The sequence below is a fragment of the Bubalus kerabau genome, chromosome 12, assembly GCF_029407905.1.
Source record: "Bubalus kerabau isolate K-KA32 ecotype Philippines breed swamp buffalo chromosome 12, PCC_UOA_SB_1v2, whole genome shotgun sequence".
Classification (NCBI taxonomy): Eukaryota; Metazoa; Chordata; class Mammalia; order Artiodactyla; family Bovidae; genus Bubalus; species Bubalus kerabau.
The window spans coordinates 42,093,743-42,106,590 of NC_073635.1; positions in this window are offsets into that span (position 1 = coordinate 42,093,743).

The window sequence follows — 12,848 nt, forward strand, 5'->3', positions numbered from 1 at the left end:
CTATGATTCGAATGTTGTAGCGTTTAATATTGTCCTGGAGGTCTCTGAGATTGTCCTCATTTCTTTTAATTAGTTTTTCTTTTGTCCTCTCTGATTCATTTATTTCTACCATTCTATCTTCTACTTCACTAATCCTATCTTCTGCCTCTGTTATTCTACTATTTGTTGTTTCCAGAGTGTTTTTGATTTCACTTATTGCATTATTCATTATATATTGACTCTTTTTTATTTCTTCTAAGTCCTTGTTAAACCTTTCTTGCATCTTCTCAATCCTTGTCTCCAGGCTATTTATCTTTGATTCCATTTTGATTTCAAGATTTTGGAACAATTTCACTATCATTATTTGGAATTCTTTATCAGGTAGATTCCCTATGTCTTCCTCTTTTGTTTGGTTTCGTGGGCATTTATCCTGTTCTTTTATCTGCTGGGTATTCCTCTGTCTCTTCATCTTGTTTAAATTGCTGAGTTTGGGGTGTTGTTTCTGTATTCTGGCAGTTTGTGGAGTTCTCTTTATTGTGTCATTTCCTCGCTGTGTGCGGGTTTGTACAAGTGGCTTGTCAAGGTTTCTTGGTTAGGGAAGCTTGTGTCGGTGTTCTGGTGGGTGGAGCTGTATTTCTTCTCTCTGGAGTGCAATGAAGTGTCCAGTAATGAGTTATGAGATGTCTATGGTTTTGGGGTGACTTTTGTCAGCCTGTATCTTGGAGCTCAGGGCTGTGTTCCGGTGTTGCTGGAGAATTTGCTTGGTATGTCTTGCCCTGGGACTTGTTGGCCCTTGTGTTGTGCTTGGTTTCAATGTAGGTATGGAGGCGTTTGATGAGCTCCTGTCAATTAATGTTCCCTGGAGTCAGGAGTTCCCTGGAGTCAGGGTTTGGACTTAAGCCTCCTGCTTCCAGCTATCGGTCTTATTTTTACAGTAGTTTTAAAACTTCTCCTTCTATACAGCACCATTGATAAAACATCTATATTAAAGATGAAAAGTTTCTCCACCGTGAGGGTCACCCAGAGAGGTTCACAGCGTTACATGGAGAAGAGAAGAGAGAGGAGGGAGTTAGAGGTGACCCGAATGAGATGAGGTGGAATCAAGAGAGGAGAGAGTGGTCTAGCCAGTAATCACTTCCTTATGTGCACTCCACAACTGGACCACTCAGAGTTGTTCACGGAGTTATACAGAGAAGAGAAGAAGGAGGAAGGAGACAGAGGTGGCCAGGAGGATAAAAGGGGGGAATGAAAAGGAAGGAGACAGATCCAGCCAGTAATCAGTTCCCTAAGTGTTCTCCACCATCTGGAATACACAGAAATTCACAGAGCTGGGTAGAGTAGAGAGGGGTTAGGTAGGAGACACAGGCGATCTGGTGGAGAAAACGGAGAGTCCAAAGGGAGAGAGAGCAGTCAAGCCAGTAATCTCGCTCCCTAGTGAAAAATGGGTCCTGAAGATTGGGTTCTTAAAGGTACCATATTGGTAACAAATACATAAAAGCAAAAAATAAAAATCTAGAGTAGAGTTTGGAATTTCAAAAATACAATGTTAAAGAAGAGAAGAAGGAAAAGAAAGAGAGGAAACAAACAAACAAACAAAGTCGCAAAAATTATAAAGAAAATATAGGTACAAAATTGATAACAAATACCAAAATCCAAAAATTAAAAATCTAGAGTTAGAGTTTGGAATTTCAAAAATGCAATGTTAAAAAAAAGAAGAAAAAAAAAGAAAGAGAGAGAGGAAAAAAAAAAAAACTCACAAAAATTATAAAGAAAATACAGGTACAAAATTGATAACAAATACCAAAAAGCTAAACTATACTAGAGTATAGTTTGGAATTTCAGACATACAATGTTATATAAAAGAAGAAGAAAAAGAAAGAGAGAGAAAAAAAAAGTCACAAAAATTATTAAAAAAAAATATAGGTACAAAATTGATAACAAATACCAAAAAGCTAAAATTATAAATCAAGAGTAGAGTAATAGAGTATGGAATTTCAAAAATACAATGTTAAAGAAAAGAAGAAAAAAAAAGGTCACAAAAATTATAAAATATATATATATGAAGTTTGCTTTAAAAAATTGTTTTTTTTTTTGCAAAGTAATAGTAGGTTATAAAAGTGAAAATTAAAGGAATAATAGAGGACTTAAAAATTTTTTAAAAATTAAAAAAAAGAAAGAATGAATGATCATAAAAATAGTAAAAATATATCTAGGACTTTCTCTGATTTTGTTGTGGGTATTGTGGGGTCAGTTCATTTTCGGCTAGTTCCTTGGTCCGACTTATATTTCTCAAGATCTATAGGCCCTTTCCTATGTAGTCAGTACTAACCACAGGGTTTTAATCTATTGCCTGTAGCTTCCAAGGGGGGTCCCTCTGTTATAGCTTCTTCTGTTTGCTGGTCTCTTTAGTGTCTGGTTTCTGCCCTGATACAAAGGGGACGGTGGTGGACACTTTTTTATTTTTTTTAGGCTCACTTGTTCAGTCACGCTGTGGGGAGGGAGGGATGCTGCAAACAAATAACACTGGCATGTGCTCGCAGTGCCTCAGCCACACTGGTTCTGCCCCTGCTCACCGCACCTGTAGCCTCCCTGCCCACACTGCTCAGGCTTTAGGTTGCTCCCCCGGGAAACATCTGTGGCCGGCCCTGGGCTGCTTACACCTCCCAGGTCCAAGCAGCTCAGGTTCAGGCACTCAGGTAGTCCTCAGAGGCGCAGACTCGGTCGGGCCTGCGTTTTGTGCCTTTCCCAGGTCCCAGCAGCTCAGGTGATAAGGTGTTTGGCGAGCGAGATTGCTGCGACTTATCGCCTCCCCGCTGCTCAGTTATCTAGGTGGATGTTGACCATCCAGACCCCCAAAAAGTTTTAGTTAGCAAAGAAGTCTGCTTACAGTTTTATAGATAATGTCTCTCTGAGGCTGCAATTGCCCCCTTTCGGCTCTGGCTGCCTGTCACCGGAGGGGGATGGTCTGCAGCCGGCTATCTCTGTTCAGTCCTTTGTTCCGTGCAGGATCCTGGCAGTGTCTTAGGTTAGGGCTGGCTTTTCATGTAGTAGATATCCCACAGTCTGGTTTGCTAGCCCAAATTATTTCACTCAGATAGCGCTCAGGGTATTCAGGCCAGATCCTTACTCTAAGCGAAGCAGTCCGCGCCACGCCTCCCTGCCCAGCCCCCACTCGCTAGTGGAGTGTGCAGGCGTCTGCACTGCATCTCCGCTGGAGGAGTTACCATAGGGCTCGTAATCTGCGGGTTTTAATTGTTTATTGATTTTTCCTCCCTGTTATGTCGCCCTCTGTGCTTCCAAGGCTCGGCACAGATTCGGCAGTGAGAAGATTTCCTTGTGTTTGGAAACTTCTCTCTTTTTAACATTCCCTTCCCGGGACAGAACTCCATCCCTCCCTCTTTTGTCTCTTTTTTTGTCTTTTATATTTTTTCCTACTTCCTTTCAAAGACTTGGGTTGCTTTTCTGGGTGCCTGATGTCCTCTGCTGGCATTCAGAAGTTGTTTTGTGGAATTTACTCAGTGTTTAAATGTTCTTTTGATGAATTTGTGGGGGAGAAAGTGTTCTCCTGGTCCTACTCCTCCGCCATCTTATCCCCTTCCCCCTCCATGTACAGTTCTAACTATTCCTTGTTGACCCACACACAGGTTTCACAGGAGACAGATAAGGTTGTCTGGTATTCTCATCTAATTAAGGATTTTCCACAGTTTGTTGTGATACAGTCAAAGGCCCTGGCATAGTCAGTAAAGCAGAAGTAGATGTTTTTCTGGAACTCTCTTGTTTTTTCGATGATCCAACAGATGTTGGCAAATTGATTTCTGTATCCTTTGCCTTTTCTAAATCCAGCTTGAACATATGGAAGTTCTCAGTTCATGTACTATTGAAACCTAGTTTGGAGAATTTTGAGCATTAATTTGATAGTGTGTGGAATAGTACAATTATACAGTACTTTTAACATTGTTTGGCATTGCCTTTCTTTGAGATTGGAAGGAAAACTGACCTTTTCCAGTCTTGTGCCCATTGCCGGGTTTTCCAAACTTACTGGCATATTGAGTGCAACACGTTAACAGCATCATGTTTTAGGATTTGAAATGGCTCAGCTGGAATTCTATCACCTCCACTAGCTTTGTTCATAGTGACGCTTCCTAAGGCCCACTTGACTTCACACTCCAAGATGTCTGGCTCTAGGTGAGTGATCACACCATCATGGTTATCTGGGTCATTAAGATCTCTTTTGTATAGTTCTTCTGTGTATAGTAATCACTTCTTCTTAATATCTTCTGCTTCTCTTCAGTTTATGCTGTTTGTATTCTTTATCGTGCTCATCTTAGCATGAAATGTTCCCTTGGTATCACTATTTTTTTCTTGAAGAGGTCTCTAGTCTTTACCATTCTATTGTTTTCCTCTATTTCTTTGCATTCATCACTTAGTAAGGCTTTCTTATCTCTCCTTGTTTTTCTTTGGAACTCTGATTTCAAATGGAAGCATCTTTACTTTTCTCCTTTGCCTTTTGCTTCTCTTCTTTTCTCAGCTATTTGTAAGGCCTGCTCAGACAACCTTTTCGCATTTCTTTTATCTTGTAATGGTTTTGATCACCGCCTCCTGTACAATGTCACGAATGTCCGTCCATAGTTCTTCAGGCATTCTATCAGATCTAATCCATTGAATCTATTTGTCACTTCCATTGTATAATCATAAGGGATTAGATTTAGATCATACCTGAATGGTCTAGTGGTTTTCCCTACTTTCTTCATTTTAAGTCTGAATTTGGAAATAAGGAGTTCATGATCTGAGCCACAGTCAGCTCCTGGTCTTGTTTTTGCTGACTGTATAGAGCTTCTCCATCTTTGACTGCAAAGAATATAATCAATCTGATTTTGGTATTGACCATCTGGTGACTTCCATATGTAAAGTCATCTCTTGTTTAGCCTTTGTCCTTCCTCATTTTGTACTCAAAAGCCAAACTTGCCTATTACTCCAGGTATCTCTTGACTTCCTACTTCTGTATTCTAGTCTCTAAAATGAAAAGGTCATTTTTTCTAGTGTTACTTCTAGAAGGTCTTGTAGTTCTTCATAGAACCATTCAACTTCAGCTTCTTCACCATTAGTGTTTGGGGAATAGACTTGGATTACTGTGATACTGAATGGTTTGTCTTGGATATGAACCGAGGTCAGTTTGATTTTTTTGAGATTGCAGCCAAGTACTACATTTCAGACTCTTTTGTTGACTATGAGGGCTACTTAATTTTTTTCTAAGCAATTCTTGTCCACAGTAGTAGACAGAATGGTCATCAGAATTAAATTTGTCCATTCCAGTCCATTTTAGTTCACTCATTTCTAAAATGTTGATGTTAATTCTTGCCATTCCTATTTGACCACTTCCAGTTTACCATGATTCTTGGGCCTAACATTCCAGGTTCCTATGCCATGTTATTCTTTACACTATCAACTTTACTTTCATCACCAGATACATCCACAGCTGGGTGTTGTTTCTGCTCTGGCTCAGCCATTTCATCTGTTCTGGATCATTTCTCTACTCTTCGCCAGTAGAATATTGGGTACCTGCTGACCTGGGTACTATATAGAAAAGATCCTAATTACTCTAACAGAAAAGTACTAGAGGTCATCAGTGAATTAGGTAACATTGCCAGTTACAAAATTAACACTCATAAAGTTGCATTTCAAAAAGATCAGAAAGAGAAATTAAAGAAACAGTTCCATATTCCATTGCTTAAAGAATAATGAAATATCTAGGAATCAACCTACTTAAGGAGACAAATACTTTTGCTATGAAAACTAAAAGATACTGATGAAAGAAACTGAAGAAGACACAAACAGATGGGAAGATAAACCACGTTCATGGATTGGAAGGATCAATATCATCAAAATGACTATAATATCCAAGGAAGTCCACAGTTTCCGCACAATAACTATCAAATTAGCAATGGAACTAGAACATAACTAGAACAAAAAAATCTTAAAATTTGTATGGAGACACTAAAGAACTTGAATAGTGAAAGCAATCTTCAGAAAGAAAATCAAAGCCAGAAGAATCAGACTCCCTGACTTCAGACTATATGACAAAGTTATAGCCATCAAAAAATTATGAAACTGGCAAAAAAAAAGAGAAAAAAATATATATATATAGCAACATGGATCAATGGAACAAATAGAAATTCCTGAAATAAACCCATGTACTTATGGGCAATTAATCTATGACAAAGGATGCAAGACTCTATAATGTTGGAAATATAGTTTCTTCAACAAGTGATGATGGGAAAACTGGACAGCAATGTGTTTTAAAATCGAAATTAGATCATTCTTTACTACCATATACAAAATAAGCTCAAAGTAGATTAAGAACCTAAAAATGAGAACAGACACTATAAAATTACTAGAGGAAAACATAGGTTGAACCCAATCTAACATAAATTGCATCAACATTTTTCTCTATCCATCTCCTAGAATAATGGAAATAAAAACAAAAATACACAATTAGAACCTACTTAAACTGAAAACATTTGCACAGCAAAGGAAAGAGTTAACAAGAAAACAAAAAGAAACACACAGACTAGGATAACATACTGCAAATGATGTGACCAACAAAGGATTAGCTTTCAAAATCTACAAACAGCTCATGAAGCACATTACCAAAATAATCCAATCAAAAATGAGCAGAAGACCTTAATTGTCATTTTTCCAAAGAAGACACACAGAAGGCCAAGAAACACATGAAAAGATGGTCAACATTACTAATTACTAGAGATACACCAAAACTACAATGAAATATCAACTCACACCAATCAAAATGGCTATCTTCAGAAAATCTACAAACAATAAATGCTAGAGGGTGTGGAAAAAAGTGAATGCCCATACACTTTTGGTGGGAATATAAACTGGTACAACCACCATGGAGAACAACTTGGATGTTCCTTAAAAAATAAAAAAATAGATTTAACAAATGATACTATACTCCCACTCCTGTGCATATATTCAGAGAAAAACATGGTCCAAAAGGATACATGCACCCCAGTATTTATTGCGTCATTCTACAGTATCCAAGACATGGAAGCAACCTAAATGACCATCAACAAAGGAAAAGAAGATGTGATACACTTATACAATGGAATATTACTCTCGATTATAAATAATGAAATAATATCATTTGTAGCAACATGGATGGACCTAGAGATTGTCACACTTAATGAAGTAGGACAGAAAGAGAAGCATAAACATCATATGGCATCCCTTTTATGAGTAATCTAAAAAAACATGACACAAATGAACTTAGTTGCAAAATAAAAAGAGACTCACAGACTCAGAGGACAAACTTATGGTTGCCAGTAGGAAGGAAGGGGAGAAGGGATAGTTAGAAAGTTTGAGATGGACAAGTGCACACTGACATATTTAAAATGGATAACCAATAAGGACCTATTTCATAGCACAGGGGCTCTGGTCAGTGCTATGTGGCAACCTGGGTGGGAACGAGTTTAAGGGAGAATGAATATAGGTATATGTAACACTCGGTCCTTTTGCTCTCCACCTGAAACTATAACAGCATTGTTAATCATCTAGACTCCAAGATAAAAAAATATATATATATATATATATATGAGGAGGAGTAATTGTAGCTCTACTTTCAATATTTACAGCACTTTTTGTAGCTTTTTAAAGAGAACACTATAAATATATGTGTATATAAATGATGAATAAGCATTTATGAATCTTACCATATAATAATTATGGAGTAATTAACTTACATGTTTATTTCTAAATCTGTATACATAGAAATAAATGTAATTAGGCAAGAACATTTTAAGGTATTTTTTATTTACTCATCCATTCAACAAATATTTATGAAGTCCTGTTTCATTCAAACAACTACAACAAAAATAATCTCAAAGTAAGAATATGAATATTGAGTAAACGAGACCCATGGAGTTCTTCTTACTAACACCTGAAGAGAACGAAGAGACGCAGGCAGTAAAGAAGAAAACACGTAGTTTCATAAGATCTTTTTAAATAGCAATGTATGCTTTTAAAAAATAAAACTATGTTATTAAAGGGGGAGTGAATAAGGAATTTCTGATAACATAGCTTTTGAACAGTGACATAACTGTATTTTTAAAGTAATAAAAATACTTTACTGTTAAGATGAATGAAATCTATTTTTCAAGGTTTGATTAAATAAAATTTTGAATAGAAAAATGAGTGAGAAGTAACAGGTAAACTTTTCAAGATCTTAGTTCATGTGATTATTTTTCCTCATAAGTCTCTTGACAGCCCATAGTCAGATTTAATTTCAACATATTAGTTCTTACGATTGACTTTTGAAAGGAAAGCACTCAGCTCATGTTTTGAGTAATGGAGTCCTTTTCCTCTGTCATGGCCATCAGATGAACTGATTTTTTTTTTTTTTTTCCTGCACAAGCTTGCTAAGTTGTTTCAGTATTGTCCAACTATTGTGACACCATGGACTGTAGCCCAGAAGGATCCTTTGTCTAGGGGATTCTCCAGGCAAGAATATTGCATTGGGCTGCCATTTCCAGGGTATCTTCCTAACCCAGGGATCAGACCCACGTCCTCTATGTCACCTACATTGGCAGACAGAGTTCTTTTCCACTAGCACCACCTGGGAAGCTCCTTTCTTCTACATATAAACATATAGTATGAAGGGCTAATTCAAATTGTAATGCTTCATATTTGAGTACTGATAAAATTCAAACGAACCTATATTTTGCTAAAAAGCTCTTACACAGCATTTTGACCAATCTCAAATTTGTGTAAACAATTTTAGTCTTGTCTTCAAATGTGCCTACAGTATCTTCAGGATGTTCCTGCATGTAGAAGTTTAGGCTGTTAAAATTCTTACAAAGCCAAGACATGTTAAAACTTTGTAATCCTCTGGTTAAGTGTTCCATAAATGAAGGAGGATATTTACATGTTCTCAACATGCTATGATTAGTTGGGTACAAACAGGATAAATATTTACCAATAAAAGCATTTTAATATAATACTTGTCTTCAACATCATGAGAAACGCTGTACTGGAAGAAACACAAGCTGGAATCAAGATTGTCGGGAGAAATATCAATAACCTCAGATATGCAGATGATATCACCCTTATGGCAGAAAGTGAAGAGGAACTGAAAAGCCTCTTGATGAAAGTGAAAGTGGAGAGTGAAAAAGTTGGCTTAAAGCTCAACATTCAGAAGACGAAGATCATGGCATCTGGTCCCATCACTTCATGGGAAATAGATGGGGAAACAGTGGAAAGAGTGTCAGACTTTATTTTTGGGGGCTCCAAAATCACTGCAGATGGTGACTGCAGCCATGAAATTAAAATATGCTTACTCCTTGGAAGGAAAGTTATGACCAACCTAGATAGCATATTCAAAAGCAGAGACATTACTTTGCCAACAAAGGCCCATCTAGTCAAGGCTATGGTTTTTCCTGTAGATGTGAGAGTTGGACTGTGAAGAAAGCTGAGCATCGAAGAATTGATGCTTTTGAACTGTGGTGTTGGAGAGTCTCTTGGACTGCAAGGAGATCAAACCAGTACATTCTGAAGGAGATCAACCCTGGGATTTCTTTGGAGGGATTGATGCTGAAGCTGAAACTCCAGTACTTTGGCCACCTCATGTGAACGGTTAACTCGTTGGAAAAGATTCTGATGCTGGGAGGGATTGGGGGCAGGAGGAGAAGGGGACGACAGAGGATGAGATGGCTGGATGGCATCACTGACTCAATGGACATGAGTCTGAGTGAACTCCGGGAGTTGGTGATGGACAGGGAGCCCTGGCATGCTGTGATTCATGGGGTTGCTAAGAGCGGGACAAGACTGAGTGACTGAACTGAACTGAACTGCCTTCAACAAATTATCTTGTAAATTCAGTATTTTTAAATCAACAAAATTATCCTAAGAGCACAGGAAAGTAGTTTTTATACATTTGTTAGTAGAATAAGCATATTATTCTGTTAATATATTAACATTTTTTCATAATTAACATAAATAAGTTTTGTTATCAAGTCTGTAGTTTATAGTCATTTCTATCTTATTGGATTGAATTGATTTTATTTCAACCTAAAAATACAGAAAAAAAATAACTCTTTGTATTTTTTACAGTCAAATGACTGAACTTCACATTTGAATCCCATAGATTGTCATCTGGGTTGTGGGAAAACAGTTTTTAAAAGGAGCTTTAAAAACTAATATATTTTAAAATATTGAATTTTTAAGATCCTCAGAAGAAAGGAAGAAAAACAAATTATACAGTTAACCAAAGATTTTGAGTTCATTTTAGGTTCAACCACTGAAGTCAATTGCATTTGGAATTTTTAGATGTAATTCTTTCTGCAAATTTTAGATCCCAGGTGATATCAAATACAGTATTATAATCCAAAGCTTTTTGTTATGGAAGACTTGCAGCATTAATAGGTTGACACTGTTTGGATAACCTAAATCATTCATAAACCTTTTAAACTACTTTTTATAATTTCAGAGTCTGATAAACTAATAGAATTCAATTTTCATGTTACTTGAGTCTTTGAATCTCTTACCAGAATTCTGACATCCATTAGCCATTGTCTGAATTAGGTGACTGCTGTAAAAACTAAGCCATAACAAATTATCCTGTTATAAATGTAATATACACAACAGCTGGAGATTTTCTTTCTCTTGTTCTTATTCTCATTGACATAAGCTGCTAGCTGTAGTTTCTCACTTTCTGCATAATGTTTTTGACAGGTTCAGAAAGACATGTGCTTTGCTAAAATCTTTTTATGATGTTAAGAAATAGAAACCAACAGATTCCCCTCATTTAAGTAGTTTTGTTTATTTATTTATTTATTTATTTGCTTTTGCTCATAATAATCAGTTCAGCCATTCATTTTAATGTCTGTATATGGCATTTCTATGTCTTTCTTTATGCTTCACTTAACTTACTTTTAGAAAATGTCAATAAGAAGATGATTTAGGACTGAAAATGACTTTATATGACTTCAAATGACTGTATATTAGACTTTACTTTGTATGATACTCGATATAAATGCACATAGACACTTGAGTAAAACTGACTTAATAGTTGAATGAGAATAAGAACTGGAAAAATCCAGATGCAAATTATTCTTTAATTTCTCTCTTATTTTATAAAATAAAGAATTTTTTTTAAAACCTCAGAAAGATTAATGTATATTTCTTTACATCACTATGCACATTTTTTCTTTATCTTTCTGTTAGTATTTTCAAAAAGAGAGCATGATTCAACATTATTTACCACATTGAATATATCTTTATATATGTTTTCTTTCTAAGCAATACTGCCAAGCAGAAAGAAACATGTATGACCTATTTTAAAATGATGGAGTCTACTATTTGTAGAATTACCAAACTATGCATTAAGCACAAGTGTCACTGTTCTTTCTCCTTCTCGTTTTCTCTCTCTCTTTCCTCTTTCTCTCTCTCTTCCAATAATGCTCATGGTACAATGATCCATGCCTGGAGGGAGTGTCTCACTGACTTAACTAAGAAACTTGAGATATAATCAAGCCACAGAAGACTTAGACTGTCATTGCAGATTTTCTCTGTAATTGATCCCTCCATACACAATTCAGCCTCAGGGAGAAGCATGACATAAGCAGAGGCAAAATAAATCTGTAAGGATTATCAACTGTGGGAATTAAGTAGTGTCTTTTTTTTTTTTTAATTCATCAATTATTAGGGGTGAGAAAGAAGCAAAAATAGAGATTTTATTCTTAAATGTGCAATGGCAAAGAAGGAAACAGAGATGAAAATAAGTCACACTGAATAACAAATCAGAAATTGGGAAAATTAAACATCAACCTCTCACATTTCATTTGTAAAACTATGTCTTTTACATTTCTCTACCAATGACTACTTCTTTTCTCTTTGAACTTTATTTTTTATATTTTATTCATATGATGATTTAACTAAACAAATGTTAACATCCTTTTCTCTAAATTGTTTATTTATATTGTCTTATTTTCTACAAAATGTTCCTGCTCCTCAACAACCATTAAAATACATATAGGGGTGTTTGTGTGTGTGTGGTGGAGTCTATATATATATAATTATATGTGATATATGCCTTTTTGCTGCTACTGCTACTGCTGCTAAGTCACTTCAGTTGTGTCTGACTCTGTGTGACCCCCATAGATGGCGGCCCACCAGGCTCCGCTATCCTTGGGATTCTCCAGGCAAGAACACTGGAGTGGGTTGCCATTTCCTTCTCCAATGCATGAAAGTGAAAGGTGAAAGTGAAGTCGCTCAGTTGTGTCTGACTCTTAGCGACCCCGTGGACTGCAGCCTACCAGGCTCCTCCATCCATGGGATTTTCCAGGCAAGAGTACTGGAGTGGGCTGCCATTGCCTTCTCTGATACACCTTTTTAAGCATCTATATTTTTAAAATTTAATTACATATAAGTGTGTACCTGTGTGTAGCATTTTCAGAAGGAAGTTTTAGAAGAGGATGGCTGTAATGACAGAAACTGAATCTTGTGATGGTTCTGCCCAACCATATTAACTAGAGAGTAGCATAAATTACATATTTTCTAACCTAATTTTTATAGAGCACATGCACTAATAACCATATTTCTGAATCTCAAACTTCTTTTAATTTTTTATTCCATTAATTCAAGGGTTATATTTATTTTTTGTTTTTGTTTTTTTACTTTGGAGTGCCAAGCACTGTGTCAGGCTTTAGGGACACATTAGTGAACAAATGGACATGACCCCTGTCTTCAGGAAACATCAAATACAGCTGTACACTCTGTTTCATCTGAAGCAGAAGCCACATTCAGTTCAATGACCTCTGACATATCAGTTCAATGATTGGTCTCTTCGAAAAAACATA